Raw genomic sequence first — 19,622 nt, 5'->3', positions numbered from 1 at the left:
GCATTCGGTCACCAGTCCTGGAACGTGACTTGGCATCGAGAGGGTACAGCTCCCCTTACCGAGGGAGCTCAGGTCCGGGTCGAGCTGCGGCCTCGCCAGCTTTCCGGGCTGGCGCGGTCACCGACCCCAGGCGGCGGCCGGGCTAGCCGACGGCAGCGGGAAAGTGACGCGGGACGGACGGGGCGGGGTGGCAAGCGCGTCCCCAGGGAGGCGGGGGCGTCCGAGGAGGCGAGAGCGGCCCGGGCGAGGCGGGGGACGCGCTCGGACCGCGGCCAGGGTGCCCACCTGCCGCCGGAGCGCACAGGGCTGGGGACTGGACCCGGGCCGCGTCGGCCCGTCTCGGGGCTCGGCGTCCGGCTCCTCTCCGCCCCCGGGAGGGACCGAGGGAGGGCCGACGGCCGGGCCCGCCCCCGACCCAGCTGAGGCTGCTGAAAGGAGACCAGAGGCACCACCCCGGAGCGGAGAAACCAGTTTGGCCGGTCCTGCCGAGCGGAGGGAAAAGGGCGGCCGCAGAGGAAGGGGGCGCGGACGCGGGGCGGGGGAAGGCGGGGAGCCATTGGAGAGCTGCGAGAGCCCGAGGAGCCGCCGCCAACTGGACACGCTTCCCGGGGCCCCGGCCAGCCCCGTGCGCCATGAAGCGCTAGCGCGGCGGCCAGCGCTGGGGCCGGCGGGCGGCGGCGGGCAGGTGCGCACGGAGCGCGCGGGGAGGCGCGCACCCGGCGGATGCCCCAGCCGGGGCCCAGCGAGCGCCAGGTGAGGAGGGGCGCGGCGGCCCGACCCCCGATGTGCCCCGCAGGTCCCCTGCCGTCCCGCGGGGCGACGAGCCCCGGGGAACCGGGAGGCGGGGGCAGCAGCTGTCGGCGCCCGCGGGCTCCGGAGCCCACACGGGTGGGATCTGGGTGGAGGTGCCGGGAGCCTTCACGGCCTCAGGGATGGGAAGACACAGCTGGCGGGGCAGGCGGCACCGCGGGGGCGGCCCTGGGCTCTTCAGCGGTGCGCCAGGCGTTCGGGTTCTGCGCTCGTTTGCTGCGCTCAGGTCCCGGCTTAAGCGCCGAAGATCCTACCTGGCCGGGTTTGTGGCTCCTTGAGGGGCGCCGCTGGCTTCCCTGCGACGTCTGTCGTCCCTTGGGTAGCCTCCGTTGACAGGGTTCTGCTGGGGGCCCCGTTGGGAGCCGATGCCCACGCGTCCGGAAAAGACCTCCAGGGCTGAACGTACCGGCCGCGCCTTCGAGGAGGGACCGGGAGTGAGCTCGCCGCCACCGCGCCTACTGCGGGACCGGCGCCCTGCAGACGGCTTCCGAGAGCCTTAATGCTGTTTGGGAGGTGATGGGGAGGAGGGATCCTGTTTTCTGCCGGGGACTGTAGGGGCTTATCCGCCAGCTCCCATGGCACCGCCAACAGCCCAGCTCCTTCCCTCTCCAGCTTGGTGCCCGACGCTGTCACCTCGCTGTCTGACAGCGGAGTGGCACTTGCGGGGAAGGGGTGTTGCAGAGAAGGGCGAGAGTTTTACCCGCCCCTCTTGCCCACCCCTCGCCACGTTGGGGAAGAGTTGTCATTGTCCCCTCAGCTTCTCCAAGGGAGTGCGCGCACCTGGGCCCCGCCGGAGAGGGGTGGGGAGGCTTGGGACGCTGATCGGTGACAGCTGTGGGGAGCACGAGGTGCCTGGGGGATGCCGAACGCAGGAGGCGGGTTGACAGGTTCGGGGAAGGGGAACCTGAGCTCCATTTCCGCTGAGCGAGTCCGGCTTAACCCCACCCTGCTCCCACGGCCTGCCGCCGCGGCCCCCGGCGCTCTCCAAGTCCTTCTTGGGTAGCTCCGGACGCCGCCAGTTTCCCCTCCCGGAAACTGCCCGCCCTGTGGGCCTAGTAACAGATTTCCCCCATCTTCCTGGTCACATTGCCTGCAAGCCTCGACGCACTGAAAGACTACCCGGCACCGCAGGTTACAGAGGACGGTTAACCGCTGTTAGAAACGAGCTTAAAAGGGTGTGTGATCGAGTCTCCAGTGATGGTAAACACGAGGCAGATAAAAAGGGAAAACAGCGCAAAGTATGAAGGAGAAGTTCTAATTTTCATGTCTGGGGAGTACTTTCATGTTAGACCTTAAAATGCCATTCGTTAATTCCAGGCCTATTGTTGAAGGTTTTATTAAAACCTGTTATAAATGCATGTACTGTGCAAAAGTTGATGAATGGTTATTAGCTGATGCTGATTACTTTCTGGGGGAGACATCTGCCTGCCTGCAATTACTCCTCTAAATCCTCTTAATAATATTCATTAGGTAGTGGAGGCTTCCTTGTTCTAATTTTAGGTCAGAAATCTTAACCTTTGTTCACTTGCCATTTTCTAGTGACCGTGCTTGGATAATTTTTAGGGATTCTTTGGTCTGACATAGGGCGCCAGACAAGACTCGGCCGTCTTAATACTAGTGAACAGCAACACCCTGTGTGAAAGCAGCTTTGGCCACTTTAGTTTTCTTTCTGTTTTTTCTTTTTTTTAAGGAAAATGTGTATCAGTGTGCACTTCCTGTGGCTCAGTGGTGAAGAATCCCCCTACCATGAGGGAGATTTGATTGCTGGTGGGTGGGAAGGTCCCCTGGAAAAGGAAATGGCAACCCATTCCAGTATTCTTGCCTGGGAAATCCCAGGGATGGAGGAGCTCGGTGGGCTGTAGCCCATGGGGTCACAAAAGAGTCAGACAGGACATGAGCCATTAAACAACAATGCTCTTGTTAGTGATACTCCTTAGTGACAGAGCTCGGAGGGGTTCTTTTTATTTTTGTGATAATTGAGGCTTTAAAACAGTTTGGTAAAAAGTTGCAGGTGTAAGTAGTCTGCAGGGGTAAAGCAAGTTCAGGACTGGTTCTGTTTTGCCGGGGTGTCTCTCCGGTCTTGGCCCTAACAGCTCCGACCACATCCAGCTGTGGAAAGTTTCTTTCCCCATCTGCGGCTCGTCCCTCACTGCTTCCTTCCTGTATTCCCTTCTGACCTCCCTCCTCTTCCCCTTTTTCCTGGAGCAAGGAGTTGTGGACAACATATGGATTTAGATTCCCACAGATTTCAATTCCTTTACTTTAAATTGTATTTAATGTTTACAGTTTATTCTTATCTTTATTTTTGAAATTGTGTCTCTTTAGATGAATTCCTGAATTTTCTGAAAAAAATGTTTTTCAACCGCCTTGGGTTGCGGAAGATTAAATAAGAAAACAAGTAAGCCTTGCTTATACATATTAGGTGTTTGTTGTTTTCTTAGTTTTCTTCATTAAATGGATTTAAAAAAATAGTTATGACGCCCAGGTGTTTAGTGTGTTTTTTGTATTTTATTGCCTTACTGAAGCTTGAATCCAGTGTTGGTGTTCAGTAGATTCATGGACTCCAGGTGATTCTTACAGCTCACCTGAGATTGTAATCTCCTAGTTACCTTTGCTCTTTAGTTTCAATCATTGTGTAAAAAAAAAAAAAAAAAGGAGCCTGTTTGCTTATGAATGCAGAGGAACTTGCTTTTTAGATACCAGAACAAGTTTTATGGGGTCTGTTCATGTTTTGTGTCTCTAAAGAAGTGCCTTTAAAGTTTCTCAGGCAGTTAATTTTAGACTTTCCTTCTAACCCTCCCTCTAGGTGAGTCTCCTGGGGAGTTTTTTTGTGTGTATAGGTAGTGTCTTTAGGTGTCTTGTGAGTTTTCAGGCCTGTTTGTCGGCATTGTTCAATTAGATTAATTGTATTCATGCCTGTCGGTGTTGTTTTGTTACCTATTAAGATAAGTAAAAATTAATTTGCTACCAGAGGAGTTTTAAGAGTTTTAAGCCCCTGGTGGCTCAGTAGTAAAGAATCTGCCTGCCAAGGTTCGATCCCTGGGTCAGGAAGATCCCCTGGAGAAGATGTCTCACTCCAGCCTGGTGTGCTGCAGCCCATGGGGTCACAAAGAATCGAACACAGCTGAGCGACTGAACAACAGTTCTTGCCTGGGAAATCCTGTGGACAGAGGAGCCTGGCGGGCTACAGTCCACGGGGTCACAAAAGAGTCGGACGCCACTTAGCAACTGAACAGCAACAGTGAAAATTAATTTGCTACCAGAAGAGTTTTTATAACGTGAAGAGAAGATAGGTCCTCCCAAATCCCCATCCTTGTGCCCAGCTAAAAATCATATCCACTATGGAGATCTTCAGAGATCCCATGTTGCTGAAGAGCTGGCATTATAGAAGAAGAGTCTAGAAAGCACACATACACACACACACACATAATTAATGGTATGTATATAAAACAGTTTTGTATCTCATCTTTATTAGAAAATGAATTTTTTCTCGTCTGATCATTAAGGAACACATTAATACTTTTCCTAATTGTTAAAAATTTGTTTAGGCATGTGTGACTCTTTTGCCACCCCATGGATAATTGCACTTTAAATTGTCACCAAAATCATGCACAGTGGGAACTATGTTTGTTAAATGGTCCCATGGACGTTGAGCCCAGAGGCAGCAGTTAGGGGCTGGTGCAAGTGCGCTGGGATACTGTGATCTGGCTTGGAATCCTGGCCTCGTGGTTCCCTACTTGTATAACCCGCAGCCAGTTGTTACCTTGATTGCTCTAGCTTCAGTGTGCTCATCTGTAAGATGGAAGGGGAATAGTACTACCTCAGAGTGTCACGTGATGGGTTCCAGCTGAGAGAATTTAAAAGAGCTTAGCACAGACCTCAATCAAACATAGTCAGTGTTACTACCGTGGTGCTGCTGATGGCTGCTTAGTCACTCAGTCACGTCCGACTCTTTGCGACCCCATGGCCTGTAGCCCCACCAGGCTCCTCTGTCCATGGGATTCTCCAGCCAAGAATACTGGAGTAGGTTGCCATGCCCTCCTCCAGGGGATCTTCCCAGCCCAGGTCTCCAGCATTGCAGGTGGATTCTTTACCGTCTGAGCCACCAGGGAAACCTGTGTGCTGTTGATACCGGTCAGATCAGTAAATACTCATGGCTCAAGCCACCTTTGCCTTTCTCCTAGACAGTTCGGGAAATGAGCATCACTCCATGGTCACTTAGCAAACATAGGTGTGTATTTGCACCAGGCAGTGGCAAGAAAAAGTCCTCTAGAGCAAGGGCGAGGTTCTGAACTTCTAGACCCAGGGCTTGGGTTCTGGAGTCCAGGTGTTTAAGGACCAGGGGGCACGGTGACCTAGGGGTATGCGTACCCAGTCACAGTCTGGAGGGGTGGCCGCCCCCACCTGGGTGTGCTCTCCTCCTGCAGAGTTGGGGGCGACCCTTGGGACACAGCTGGTCTCCTTCGCCCCCACTTCCTGACTGCTTTCATCTCCCTCACCTCTGTACTCTTGTTCTTTATTTAAAATTTTTGGTCGCACCCCATGACATGTGGGACTTTAGTTCCCTATCTGGGGATCGAACCTGCACCCCCTGCATTGGAGGGTCGAGTCCTAAGTGCTGAATTATGGAGAAAGCCCTGTATTCTTGCTTAAACAAAAAAACGGAACTTCTCTGTTCCAAACTTGGGTTCTTTTTAAAGGATCAGTGCTTTCTGTTGGCTTCTGAGTTGTGGCCCCTGGTGAGCATCACTAGTGACAGAGACCACTGGTACAATCCCATTTACCTGTCTATCCACCACCCACCTGTCCATCCCATCCATTCATTTAAAAAATGGCTTGAGCATACTCTCCCAGCACTGGACTGGCCATGTGGACGCCTGTGAGGTTCCTGGAGGCCTGAGTTGTGTTTTTGTCTTTTCCTCTTTGATAAGGCAATGGCAACCCACTCCAGTACTCTTGCCTGGAAAATCCCATGGTCACTAAGAGTCGGACTGAGCGACTTCCCTTTCACTTTTCAGTTTCAGGCATTGGAGAAGGAAATGGCAACCCACTCCAGTGTTCCTGCCTGGAGAATCCCAGGGACGGGGGAGCCTGGTGGGCTGCCGTCTATGGGGTCGCACAGAATCAGACACAACTGAAGTGACTTAGCAACAGCAACAGCAGCAAGACAGTAGAGCGGATGTTTTCTCTCTTCCTGCTCTGGACTTTGCCCCTCTGTGCGTGGGGAGGTGGTTGCCTTAGACCATGAAGGGTGGCCTGGGCCTCTCCCAGCTCTGAAGCTCTGTGTTCATTATCAGTCTTCAAGTCCAGTGAATTTACACTTTATAAGGGAGAGCTGGGCCTGGAGGCTCTGGCGGATCAGCAGTAGGAAGCTGGCTGTCAGTCTGGGGAGAGGACTCCTGGGACTGGGGGCCCCAGGTATCAGAGGTCACCCTTGCTCCAGGGCCGCCCTTCGGTAGTGACGACCACCTTCCCTCGTGTGCCTGAGAAGCCTGGTGCTTCTATCGAGTACCTGTGCAGCCTGACCTTTGGCCAGCAGCTACGGTCCTTATTTACAGGGCTGTCACTTATGGCTCTCTCTGCTGAGTGGCTTTTGTTCACCAGAGTTGGAGTTTGTTTGATTTAGAGCAAGGAAGCATTGGAAGCCAGTTTTCTAACCTTTACTCAGATGGGGCCCAGTTGGAATATCCTCATCGGAACGACTCGGGCGCTGAGCATGATTGGCTCACAGCCCCTGACTGCCTGTTCCTGCCGTTTGGGGAGGCTCCTGTGGTGGGTGCATTGCTTATTTTATGGTGTGGTATGAAACTGTCAGTCGCTCAGCCGTGTCCGACTCTTTGCGACCCTGTGGACTGTAGCCCACCAGGCTCCTCTGTCCGTGGAATTCTCCAGGCCAGAATACTGGAGTGGGTTGCCATGCCCTCCCCCAGGGGATCTTCCTGACCCAGGGATCAAACCCTAGTCTCCTGCATTGCAGGCAGACTCTTTACCATCTGAGGCACCAGAGAAGCCCATGGTGTGCTATGATTCATGTACAAACCTTTACCATGTCTTCTTGTGATGCAATGAACTACTCAGACCACTCTCTGAGATTGGTATATGATCTGTGGATCCAGAAGAAACATTTACTGTTCTAAGAAAACAGATAACCATTGAATGTGGGTGGTTGAAACAGGCACTCATGGGGGGAGCTGGGTCGGGGTGTGTACATCTCACCCTGGGACAGAGCAACCTAGCCACCTTGGTGGAAATCACACGTGTGGGCCCCTAAGCCAGGCACCGGCAGATGCTCTATAAGCCTTCAGAACTCTTGATAAAACAGTGAAATTAAGCGTGTGGGGGGTCATCAGCTGCTGAGACGGTGAGAATGAAGTGAAAATCTACCCTCCGTTGTTGGTACCAGAGCAACACCGGGAGGAGAGGGGGTTCCTCATGATGTCACCCTAGTGCAGTAGTTTATTTCATGGGAGTTTTGTTTTAATCACTGTGAACTATTTATAACATTTCCCATTTTAGCCATTTTAAAGTGTGAATTCCGTGGCATTAAGCGTATTCACAATATCTTGCGGCTCTCACCACTGTCCACATCCAGAAGTTTTTCACCGTCCCATTTGGAAACTCTGTACCTATTAAACAGTCTCGCCCTCACTGTATCTTCTAATAACCTCTGTCCTGCACGGTCTCCGTGATGTTGGCTGTTCTGAGGTCCCTCGGCCACGTCACACAGCACGAGACCCTTTATGACGCTGACTCCGCTCAGCACAATGTCCTCAGGTTCGTCCACGTCACAGCATGAGTCAGAGCTGCCTTTCACTTTCCAAGGCTGAGTGATATCCCCCGGTGTGTGTATACCACGTTTGGTTTATCCAGTTGTCTGATGAGGGGCCTTTGGGTTGTGTCCACCGTGGGCTGTTGTGAACATGGGCATATCTGTTTCCTCCCGGGAGCTGTTGAGATGTGATTCAGTTTTGTGAGGTTTGTCATTCATAGAACATAGAATCTGGCTAAGATGACCAGAGAAGTGGAGAATTCAGTGTCACATTTTCCTCCAAAGCATCTTGGAGATGAGGCTGTGGGAACTGCGAGGAGGCAGGTGGTGTGGAAGACTCGTGGCGGCAGCCACGTTTCTCCTTTGCACCTGCGGCTACTCTCACATAGCTGGTGGCCCTTTACAATTTCATCACCCTCTGACCTGCGGTGTGGGTGACACCGTGCTGTATACCACGGTGGGGCTTAAAAGCTCAGAAGGCCTGGCTCCACCATCTGAAGATTTCTGCAGGCCACAGCTGCCCTCCAGGGAGGCTATTTCCTAGTAGAGGTAAAAATCCTTAACTTTCCTCCAGAACTGACTTGACTTAAAGAAAAAAAAATTTTTTCTGGTGGATGGAGGGAGGGTTAGAATGACAGAAAAACTTAAATGTAATGTTTGAAAATGGGATGCTTAAAAATCAGATTGTTTTCTACCTTAGGGTAGAACCCATGGATTTCAAAATAGGTTTCAAGGCAAGAGATCACTCACAGGGTGGCAGAGTCATCAAATGTTGCATCTGTGTACTAATGTGCTTATTCATGGAGCAGGATCAAAGCCAGAACCCTTTCGATCATGATTAGATGTCTATTAGGCTAAAAACATCTTAATTGCAGCAATATACTCTTACGTGACCTTTTGCTCATAGGGTGTCTTGAAAATTAGCTGAGACAAGGATTTGCATATTTTAAAAGCAAGACTTTTTTTTTTTTTTTTTTTTTAAGTAAAACTTACACACATTTCACACTGACTCCAATGTCACTATCCCTGGATATCATTCCATCTTCCTATCCTGTGCCAGTCCCAACCACAGAAAGGATTTTAATTTATTGGAGCTTTGCTACTTTATCTAGTTCAACTCAGTTGAGATTTAGAATATTTTAAAAAAATCAGTCTTAGCCTTCCCCTCTTGCATAGAGAAATATGGTGAAAATTCTCAAAGGTCACATAAATAGCATCCAGTGTGACCTGGATCCTTGAGATCATTCAGAGCAACACTTGGGGAAAAAAAAAAAAAAAGCTGAAGAAAGTTTGCTCAGGCCCTGTACTCTTAGTTGCTACTGGTCTCATTTCTTGAGTTCTAGCAGGTGGCTCAGTGGTAAAGAACCCGCCTGCCAATGCAGGAGACAAGGGTTTGGATCCCTGGGTTGGAAAGATCCCTTGGGAAAGGAAATGACAACCCACTCCAGTATGCTTGCCTGAGAAATCCCATGGACAGAGGAGCCTGGCGGGCTACAGTCCATGGGCTTGCCAGAGGCAGACATGACTGAGCAAGCTTCTTGAATGGCTTCTCTTAGGGAATTTCCTGTCTCCTCGGTCATTCCACAGCATGGACACTCCTCCTTAGCCTTACAAAGTCTAAGACAGCTGGCCAACAGCTACTTAAAAACCACACCCTTCGTGCCGGGCGCTCAGCGTCAGTCAATTAATCAAGGAGGTGAAGAGCCTGCCCTTGAGGAGCTTACATTCTATCGAGATGAGGACAGTGGATAATAAAGATAGTGAATAGGTACATTACAGGCTTCCCTGGTGGCTCAGATGGTAAAGAATCTGCCTGCAATGCAGGAGACCTGGGTTCCATCCCTGGGTTGGGAAGATCCCCTGGAGGAGGAAATGGCGACCCATTCCAATATTCTTGCCTGGAGAATCCCATGGACAGAGGAGCCTGGCAGGCTACAGTCCAAGGGGTTGCAAAGAGTCAGACACGACAGCGACTAGTGACCGCACGGGTAGATTACGAGGTGTGTGTGAAGATCAGTTCTGCTGCTGCTGCTGCTAAGTCGCTTCAGTCGTGTCCGACTCTGTGCGACGGCAGCCCACCAGGCTCCCCCGTCCCTGGGATTCTCCAGGCAAGAATACTGGAGTGGGCTGCCATTTAGATCAGTGCTCCAGGGGAGGAAAAGAGGAAGCTGAGCAGGGTGAAAGAATCTGGGCGGGGGGTGGGGGGAGGCAAGGGAGCAGGATGCAGTTGGACAGTGGACAGGGTGGCATCCAGGTGAAGACTCAGCAGGGAGAGAGTGAATTAGGAAGATCTTGGCAGAGCAGAAATGGGGAGAGTGTCCCAGGCACAGATGACTTGGTGCTTGGCTGGTGTGAAGGCCAACAGGTCATTGGCTGTTCCTCAGACCTGGAGCGAGGAGGGGCAGGGCCGGGAAGACAGAGCAAGGGGGTGTGGCGCCCCTGGTGCAGGGCTTCCTGTGAGCGTGAGGATTTTGGCTCTGACTTTGTGCAAACTGGATGAGGGCGTTGGTGGAGGACGTTGCCCACTGAGGGTCGTGACCTAGCCTCTGACTCGTGTTTTAGTCACTCCGGTTGCTGTGTGGAGACCACGCCAGGGGAAGGCTCTTTTTAGACTGGGAGGGTAGTTAGGAAGCTGAACCAGGTGAACTATGTTGGAGTCTGGGACCAAGGTGAGAGCTCTGAGAGAGAGAAGGCTGTGGATATTTTTTAAAGGTAGAGCCAACAGGATTTCCAGATGGATTGAACTTGGGATGTAAGAGAAAGAGGAGCCAAAGATAACTTTCTTGGCAGAGTCTGGGTCACAGACGGAAATCTGAATTTTCAAAATGGGGTAAATTCAACGGGCTGTGTTCAGATCACTCCTAATGGGTTATAAAAAGGCTCTTCAGAAGACACATTTGTGTAAGATTTTCATTCACAGAACTTCAGCAGAGAACTTTATCATCAGGGCATGTCTTTCTTCTTTGCTGGGGAGAGGCGAGGTGCTGGAAAAGACGATTTCCAGGAAGCAGAGGCCTTTGCTTGTATTGGAAGGAAAGTTTTTACCTCTAGCTCCACCTGGAAAGGAAGATGGTCTTTATTCCACGGGGGGTGGGGGTGGGGGTGGGAGGTGGGGTGGGGAGGGGAGGGGCCGCAGGGCATAGAGACCTCTCCTGCAAGAGAAAACAGGTGAAATTGCTGGTGAGGCCCTGATCCCTGCTCCCACTGCTCCCAACCTTACCACGCATTGTCTACTGGGGAAGGCAAGCTTCTTCTCGCTCACAAACACAGGCTGGTCATCCCTATCTCCATACACGTGGGTTATCTTTTTTCAGTTTTATTGAGATATAATTCCTGTACTGTACAATTCACCCTTTTACAGTGTACAATTCTATGGTTTTTAGTCTATTTACGGAGTTGTACCACCATCACTACAGTCTTTTTTTTTTTTTTTTTTTTTAATAATATCTGAATACTTTTTTGGCCTCACCGGTCTTAGGTGTGGCTTTCAGGATCTTTGATCTTCATCGTAGCTTGCAGACTCTTGGTCATGGTGTTGGGGCTCTAGTTCCTTGACCAGGGATCAAACCCGGGCCCCCTGCACTGGGAGCACAGAATGTTACCCACTCGACCACCAGGGAAGTCCCATCACAGTCTGTTCTGGAAGCGTTTTATAACCTCCAAAAAGGAGTCTGGTCGCCTTTCGCTGTTACTCGTATTCCTGCCCCCCTTAGCTCCTGGCAACCTCTGCCTTCTGAATCTATGTGTTTGCCAATCTGGACCTTGTCTCTAAATGGAAGCAGACAACATATGTTCTTTTGTGAGCTGGCTTATCTCACTTACCTTCATGTTTCTGTGGTGGTTTGTTTAGCGTAATCATCCACGTTGTAGCATTTAGCCGTGTTTAAGTCCTTAATTGCTGAGTACACAAGTTACTTTTGCATGTGACGCGTTCTTGAAAGGTCACAGGGAATGGAAATGTATGTTAGTCACAAATAGATCGATTAACATTGCTAGAAAAGGAATTGTTTGTGCCCAGAGAGCTAAATACTGTGAAGGTGTGTGTGTGTGCGCATTAATTTATTCTTTCATGTACATGGAATTTGTGACTGACTCTAAAAACTGGTGGCTTTTGAGTGGCCTTATCATTTTCTTTCACTTAAAAAAGTCAACATTTACTTATTAAACGCCCACTACACTCCTGACCACATGGCAGGTGCTGGTGGCTGATGCCAGGATGAACAAAACAGGGACCTTCCCCTGCGGTGCTCACAGGGTTGCTGGAGGAGGGGTGGTAGGAGCCAGTACTGAACCGAAGAGATATGAGATGCCCTGATATTAGGATCTGTGATGAGCACTTACAGGAAAATAAGACAAGACTAAGAATAATGAGGGCTGACCTCAAGATGGGCCCAGAGGAACCCAAATGGTCATGGAAGGATGGATGGATAAATACACAGTGGTGCATCCATATGATGGAATACTATTCAGTCGCACACCACAACATGAATGAACCTTGAAGAATTATGCTGAATGAAATAAGTCAGACACAAAAGGACACCTACTGTATGATTCCCCTTCTGTGAGGTACACAGAAGAGTCAAATCCATAGAGGCAGAAAGGAGAACAGTGGTTGCCAGAGGTGGAGGGAGGGGGAATGGGAATTACTGTTCCAGAGGACAGAGTTTCAGTTGGGGAGGATGAGAAAGTTCCCAAGGTGGGTGGCGGTGATGGTTGTACAATGGGAATGTACTGAACGCCACCGAAGCGTACTCTTACAAATGGCTAAAATGGTCAATTTTAGGTTGTATATATTTTACCACAACAAAAGATTTAGCCCAGGAAGATGTCTTGAAGGAGATTATTCTTAAGTTGAGACCTGAAGGTTGAGAAGGCATCAGGTAAAGGTTTCCTGGTCCAGCTCATGGCAAGAGCATGTGCAAAGACCCTGCGGTGAGAGCTTCCTGCCGTGTCCTGGGACCTGTGAGAAGGCCAGGATAGCTGGGGTGGGGGGTGGGATGGTTGGGACCAGGAAGCATGGGGTGAGGTGGGCAGCGACCAAGCTGGTTGGAAGACATTGATGTGTTTTTAAGCTGTGGAGTGACATGATTTGATTTTGAGTTTCAGCTGAAAACTCAGACTATGCTGTGGAGAATGGGCAGGGGGAGCCAAGAGCAGAAGCAAGGAGACCGGTTGGGAGGCTGCTGCCAGGGGCTGAGAGAGAGAGATGAGAGGTGGGGGGCTTGGGCCCGGATGACGGTGGAGAGGTGAATCAGGGGGCGGAAGCTGCCGTTTGATTGTGGAGTCTCCGCCTGGGTGACGGATCAGATTCCAGGATCTCGTGGACGGGAAGGAGCAGTTGATTCTCAAGTTTCTGGCATAAGGGATGGAAGATGAGGATGTCAGAGACGGAGGAGCAGGACGGAAGATTACGAATTTGCGTATTTGGCGTAGGTCGTTGGTCGTGTTCACTTCCACCCAGGAGTGGCCAGAGGTCAAGCTCTGATAAATTCAGGAATTTTGCCTGGAGACATTCAGCCATGGGAACCTGCAGTGTGGAGATTGGTTTAACGAATTCCATAGGGACATGGTGGCTCAGAGGTTAAAGCATCTGCCTCCAATGCAGGAGACCCAGGTTCGATCCCTGGGTCGGGAAGATCCCCTGGAGAAGGAAATGATAACCCACTCCAGTATTCTTGCCTGGAGAATCCCACGGACGGAGAAGCCTGGTAAGCTACAGTCCATGGGGTCGCAAAGAGTCGGACATGACTGAGCAACTTCACTCATTCACTCATAGGGACATTGGAAACCTTACAACACTGAGCACGTCCTTGATGGTTCAGTGGTAAAGTATCCACCTGCGGTGCCGGAGACATAGGAGGTGCGGGTTTGATTCCTGAGCTGGGATGTTGATTCCTGGAAGATCCCCTGGAGGAGGAAATGGCATCCCACACCAATATCCTTGCCTGGAAAAATCCCACGGACTGGGGAGCCTGGTGGGCTGCAGCCCTAAGGGTCGCAAAGAGTCAGACATGGCTGAGCACAAGCATGGACAGGGAGGGATGCTGGAAACCTTATGAAACCAATGCTTTCCAACCTTAGGGCCATCCTTTTAATTTTTATTTATTTTTTTGTGTGTGAAATAGTACATTCAACTATTTTTTTAAGCAATAAAGCATTTAAATTTGAGCAAAGAAAGCACTTGTGGAAATGCTCTAGTGTTGCCTTATGGACGAGAATGACAGTGGAATGCTGGAACAGTGTTATCTAGTTGGCAGGACCACCATACACAGGTCAAATGTTTGTATTAGACATGGGGAAGGGCACTTGGTATATTTAACGGGAACTCGCTAAAGTTTGGGAATTTCTCATGGACAGTGCGGTATTTATTTATTTTTTTAATTACAGACATTTATTGCAGTTTAGTTGATGTATGATATTGTGTTCATTTCAACAGTAGGGTAGTTAAATTGGCTTATATGGCCTTGTCAGAAAACCAAATTGTGCTTTTAAATATGTGTATGGGGTGTGTGGGGCTTCCCTGGTAGCTTAGCTGGTAAAGAATCCACCTGTAGGAGACCCCTGTTCAATTCCTGGGTCAGGAAGATCATCCTGGAGAAGGCATAGGTTACCCACTCCAGTATTCTTGGGCTTCCCTGGTGGCTCAGACAGTAAAGAATCAGCTGGTAGTGCAGAGACCTGGGTTCAGTCCCCGGGTTGGGAAGAACCCCTGCAGGAGGAAACAGCAACCCACTCCAGTATTCTTGCCTGGAGAATCCCCACGGACAGAGGAGCCTGGTGGGCTACAGTCCACGAGATCACAAAAAGTCGGACACAACTGAGGGACTAAGCACAGCCCAGCACATAGGGTGTATGACAAAGTGGTGCTGCCTTTGTTGACAGAGTTCTCTGCTTGCACAAGTAGCATTCACCCACTCAGTCCTGTGCTGTCTCTATTTGTTGCTGTTTAGTTGCTAAGTCGTGTCCTACCCTTGTGACCCCATGGACTGTAGCCCACAAGGCTCCTCTGTCCCTGGGATTTCCCAGTGCAAGAATACTGGAGTGGATTGCCATTTCCTTCTCCAGGGGAGGTTCCCAACCCAGGGATCAAACCTGCATCTCCTGCCTTGGCAGGCAGATTTTCTACCACTGGGCCACCTGGGAAGCCCTGACTGTATTTACTGGCCTCTTTTTTTCCAAGTGAAGGAATTGTAGGTGGCTTGAAGTCTCAGAACTAGTAATTGACAAAAGCAGAAATTGAGCTGATTGAGGATTTCAAGACACCCTAGGTGAGGGTTCCCTTCAGGACCTTGCAGTTAATGGTTGGAAAAGCAGTACAAACAATTTTGAAATACAGAAGCAACTAAAAACACACAGGGCACCCAATTAACTTTGAATCTTAACTAGACAACAAATACATTTTTTAACATAAGTATGTCCCTCCCGTGCAATATTTGAGACAGACTAAAAAATGATTTATCTAAAATTCAAATTTGACTGTGCATCCTGTTGTGTTTTACTTGGCAACACTACTCAGGATAAAAATTTAGGAACACAGAAATGTTTGGAATTTAAGGACTATGTATATATTCAAGCTCCCTTTGACAACTCCTGGATCTTCCATGCATTTTTAAAAAATCTAGAGTTGGTCATGCGAAGAGACTTGTTTTTTCCCCTTAGTCTCTTGAAATGTCTGTGTTGTGTTACTTTCCTGAATTTTAGTGAATATTCCTTATTTGTAGTTAGCAGCAGCCTGGTATTGGGGAACAAGCTCTGAGTTCAGGAGCTGGCAGATCTGACTGAGTCCCTGACCCGTTAGTTCTTTGACCTTGACTGGAAATAACAGTGTTTTAGGTCACTATAGTTTTAAAACGTTCTCAGTTGGGAGTTACTAGGACAGGTATTGCTTCCATAGCACAGAAGAGAAACTCAAGGGAAAGTAAGGTTTGGATGGGTGGCCAAAACTGGGCTAAGACACTCTTCTCAGCTTTTAGTTCAGTGATCCCCATTGTTTTTTTAAGATCCCATTTCTTTGTGATTCAAATCATGGCTCTGATGTTTTATGGGCTTCCCAGTGGCACTAGGGGTAAAGAAACCCCTGCCAATGCTGGAGACTTAAGAGATGTGGGTTCAGTCCCTGGGTTGGCAAGATCCCCTGGAGGAGGGCATGGCAACCCAGGCCATTATTTTTGCCTTCAGAATCCCATGGACAGAGGAGTCTGACAGGCTGTGGTCCATAGGGTCACAGACAGTCGGACAAGGATGTCTTCTTGATGTGATTTCCTGATTCTGCGTGATCTCATCTGTCGTAAGATTCCAGTTTTGAAAATTTACGTGGTGGAAACAATGTCAAGCATGGTAGGTTAAGAACACGATGAAACATATGCTTCATTGGCAGCCATGGAATCTGGCAGCCAGATTTCCAGGAATTATGATATTGTGGGTGGAACTGGGGAAGAATTAGGGTCCAATATTCTGAAAGGGCAAGCTTGCTTTCTTCCAGGATGAAGCATTGTCTTAATAATGATACTCATTCAGATTTTTGAAATTCTTGTACTTAAAGTGTAGTAGTCCCAGTGGATACCGCTAATACCTAGATCTGGATGGAGCATATTCTATTTTGAAGGGAGTTTGTCCTTTGTTTTTCTTGGAATTTTCTGTGTGCAGTCTGTGCTAACCACAGTTCTTCCACATGGAAGGAGCTCAGCAAATGTGTGGTGACTGAATGAATAGAACACCCTATCCTTGACGATCAGCTTGGATGGCCATTCATCTCACTCTCCATACTGACTTTAGGGAACCGTGACTGTGTTAGCAATAGTCCTTGCCCTTCAGATATTTAATATTTAATAGAGGAATCAGACAAAACCACATCTAACTAAAGTACAAGGCAGTATGGTCTTCACACAAAGAAGAAAAGAAACATGCTTTTCTTTTCATCTCTTTTTAAGAAACATGTTTTTCTGGTGGCAGAGATGCCTGGTGGGTTCTGTTTTGTTCATTACGTATTAGCTTTTCTCAGCTTTTTTTTTTTTTTTTGTCTACACAGTGAATACTACATGTCCCTTTAGAAAGTTTATAAAATTCCAGATGAGGTCTTTTTATCTTAAATGTTTTTTCCTTCTATTTTGAGACATTTTAAATCTTCAGAAAGATTAAATAATACCAACATTTGTATACTTCACCACTGAGGCTAGACCATTTTAAAATGAAGAGACGCCTTTTTAAAAGCTGAAAATCAGTAGAGTTGTGAAATCAACAAGTCACTAAAAACCAGTTTGGGAGAAGAAGCTCATGGCAAAGACTGAGCTGGAATAAGAAGACAACGTGCCGCCCAGTCTCAGTTTTAGCTGGGACTTCATGCCCCCTCTTATCCGATGAAGTTACGTCTTCTTATATATGGGCTCCTTTGCGTGTGTCATAAGGAAATAAGTAAGCATAATGTGGCTTTTATTGCACTTGGCACAGAACTCAGGGACTGTAAAGGCTGGCGACCATTGCAAGAACTACAGTACATTTTATTTGCTAGTAAAATTTGGTTTGCCACGTTGTCGTAGGCGTTGTGCAAGGATTTCCAGTCCAGAGCACTCCTAGAATTTAATGTTAATGTCTTAATTTATTGTCTTCAAACTTGTATCCTTGAATACTTCAGATCTTTTAAATATTCTAACATCCTGTTGGGCAGTCCTTGTATACTTTAGAATTTGTCTGACAAGCTCTGAGTTGTTGGAGAACATTTTTCTGCCCGAGCATTTTCAAAAGTCAATGTTCCCTATCTGGCTTTATTTTAACCCCGCTTCCTAGACAAAGATGATAGTATCTTTCCTTTGCATTCAAGCAAATCTTGATTTTTAAAAAAGTTTAACATTTTTGGGGAGTTCCTAGTTTTCTTGAACCTTAGACACATTTCTGAAATGTAGGAGCTTAGGTTAGAAGATATCCAGGGCTTCACTGGGGGCCCAGTGGTCAAGAATCTGCCTGCTAGTGCAGGGGTCATGGGTTCGATCCCTGGTCCCAGAAGATCCCACACACCTCCGGGCTGCTAAGCACCTGCGTCACAGCTACTGAAGCCCGTGTGCCCTAGAGCCCTGCTCTGCCATGTGAGGAGCCCCTCCCATGAGCAGCCCACACATCGCAGCTAGAGTAACCCTTGCTCACCGCAACTAGAGAGAGCCCATGTGCAGCGACAGAGACCCAGCACAGCCAAAAGTAAATAGATAAATAAGTACTATGAATAAAAGTATCCCACAGAATTACCAGCTCTAACATTCCTATATTAAATTTACTAGATCCTTCCCTCTGCCTCTGCCCAAGCGCTGCTTAAAAGATGCTCCCGAGATGCTTCTGTCTTCGTTTCCTGGTCCGCTGCAGGCACCAACTTTAGACTAACTCGGGGCATGCTGTATTTGCACATGTCCTTAGTGATGTTAAAATGGCAGGGTTATTCGTATTTAATAATCCTGGTATTGTGATACACTTTTTTTAAAGCATGGCCTGTTATTTAAGGAGGAAAGCATTCGTTGCAAAAGGAAAAAGGATGATAGTGAAATATTTGATCGTTAAAACACTTTGCATAGAAAGGGAACATTTTCATTCCTGGTGTTGCTCATGTAGTTGCTTCTCCTGACCACCTGATAACAAACGGCGCCCCCCGTTTACCTGCAGTTCTGTAGGTGCAGCGCCCTCCCTGTGTCTCAGGGTCTTTGCCATACTGTGTTCCTCACCTGTGACGTTCTTCCCCGCCCCGCCACCTCCTGCTGACCAGGGGTTACCTCCTCCTGGATGACTTCCTGCTTCTCCATGCTCCTCTGTCAAAGTGAGCAGCCCCTCCTTTGCTCCGGTCCCTCTCTGTATATTCCGGTGCCAGCTTGGATCACGCCATCTCAGAGAGAGGCCATGTTTATTTCACATGCCAACGCGGCTTGATGTGTAGTAGTTGTCTGGATACTGGTTTTCAGAGTATGGTCCCGGAGGCGGCAGCATCAACACAAGTGAGGGCCCCATCCAGGTTTACTGAGTCAGAAACTCAGGAACTGGGACCCAGCGTTCTGTGGCTGAACAAAACGTCCAGATGGTTCTGATACCTTCCACAGTTACTTCTTCAGTGTATTAAGTTGGATGTTTTTGCAGTGATCCAGGAGGTAGTGGAGGACAGGGAAGCCTGGCGTGCTGCAGCCCATGGGGTCACAGAGAGTCTGAACCACGACAACATCGGGGTGGAGAGACCCCACTGTGGACAGACAGAACGAACTGCATGGCTTTCATTTTTTCAGAAAGATGCCGGACGAGACGACCCAAGTTCTTAGGCCTTATTACTTAGCGAAACAGTCACAAACAAAAAGAGATATTTTAAGATTTTGGTACCAGCTTTTGTTACGTATTGCCATCCTTTGCACATGCTGCATAATACTAGGGATTATTTTTAATTAACTCCTGTTCACGGAAAATGGACTTTTGTGATATCTTCGTCTGGGTTAGAGATCTTTTTTACTGATGGTACTTGGAAACGTCTAGATCATTCTGTAACTCTGAGCTAGAAGATATTTACATCCAAGGGAGACAACTAATGCCTATATTCACTCACTATTCTGGTTTGGGTTTATGTTATTGTCGAAAGATGATAATGAGTTTCCAGGATCTTGAAAGTATCTTGGGGTTAGTATAACGACATTTGTTTCCTGGTAGGTGGAGCAAAGTCAAGTTTAATACTTGGCCTGGTTGTATTTAATTTTATGTGCTTGTCCACAAAGTCAGAACGTGAGGAAGTTGATATCATTTGTAGAGCCCTTATTCTGAGTTGGCTGTGAACTTGTTGAGACAGAAATGAGCACCAGGTTTCTTAAAACATTTTGCAGAAATTTCCCCAGCCTAATCAGCCACAGGTGATTTGGGTCATAGGAGGACATTTCCGGTTGTCACAACTTAGGGGTTGCTACTGACATGTAGTGATTAAGGCCGGGAGTGTTGCTAATCCTCTGGCAGCCCCCACCATGAAGACCTCTCCCACCCAAAACGTCAGTAATATTAAGGCTGAGAAATCCTGCTCTGAATGGTGCACAGGACG

General features: G+C 48.7%; 1 protein-coding gene across 1 annotated transcript in view; it reads left to right on the top strand.

Annotated features, from left to right (window-relative positions):
• The window catches only part of ATP8B1 (ATPase phospholipid transporting 8B1), a 110,649-nt gene continuing 91,672 nt past the window's right edge, over positions 646-19,622 (top strand). The window contains exon 1 of the mRNA XM_018039455.1: positions 646-753. The gene's annotated coding sequence lies outside the window, so the exon portion shown is untranslated. The remainder of the gene's footprint in view (positions 754-19,622) is intronic.

Source organism: Capra hircus, chromosome 24 (genome assembly GCF_001704415.2).
Source record: "Capra hircus breed San Clemente chromosome 24, ASM170441v1, whole genome shotgun sequence".
Lineage (NCBI taxonomy): Eukaryota > Metazoa > Chordata > Mammalia > Artiodactyla > Bovidae > Capra > Capra hircus.
The sequence above is the reverse complement of the archived record's forward strand: the minus strand, read 5'-3'. Positions and strand labels throughout refer to the sequence as shown.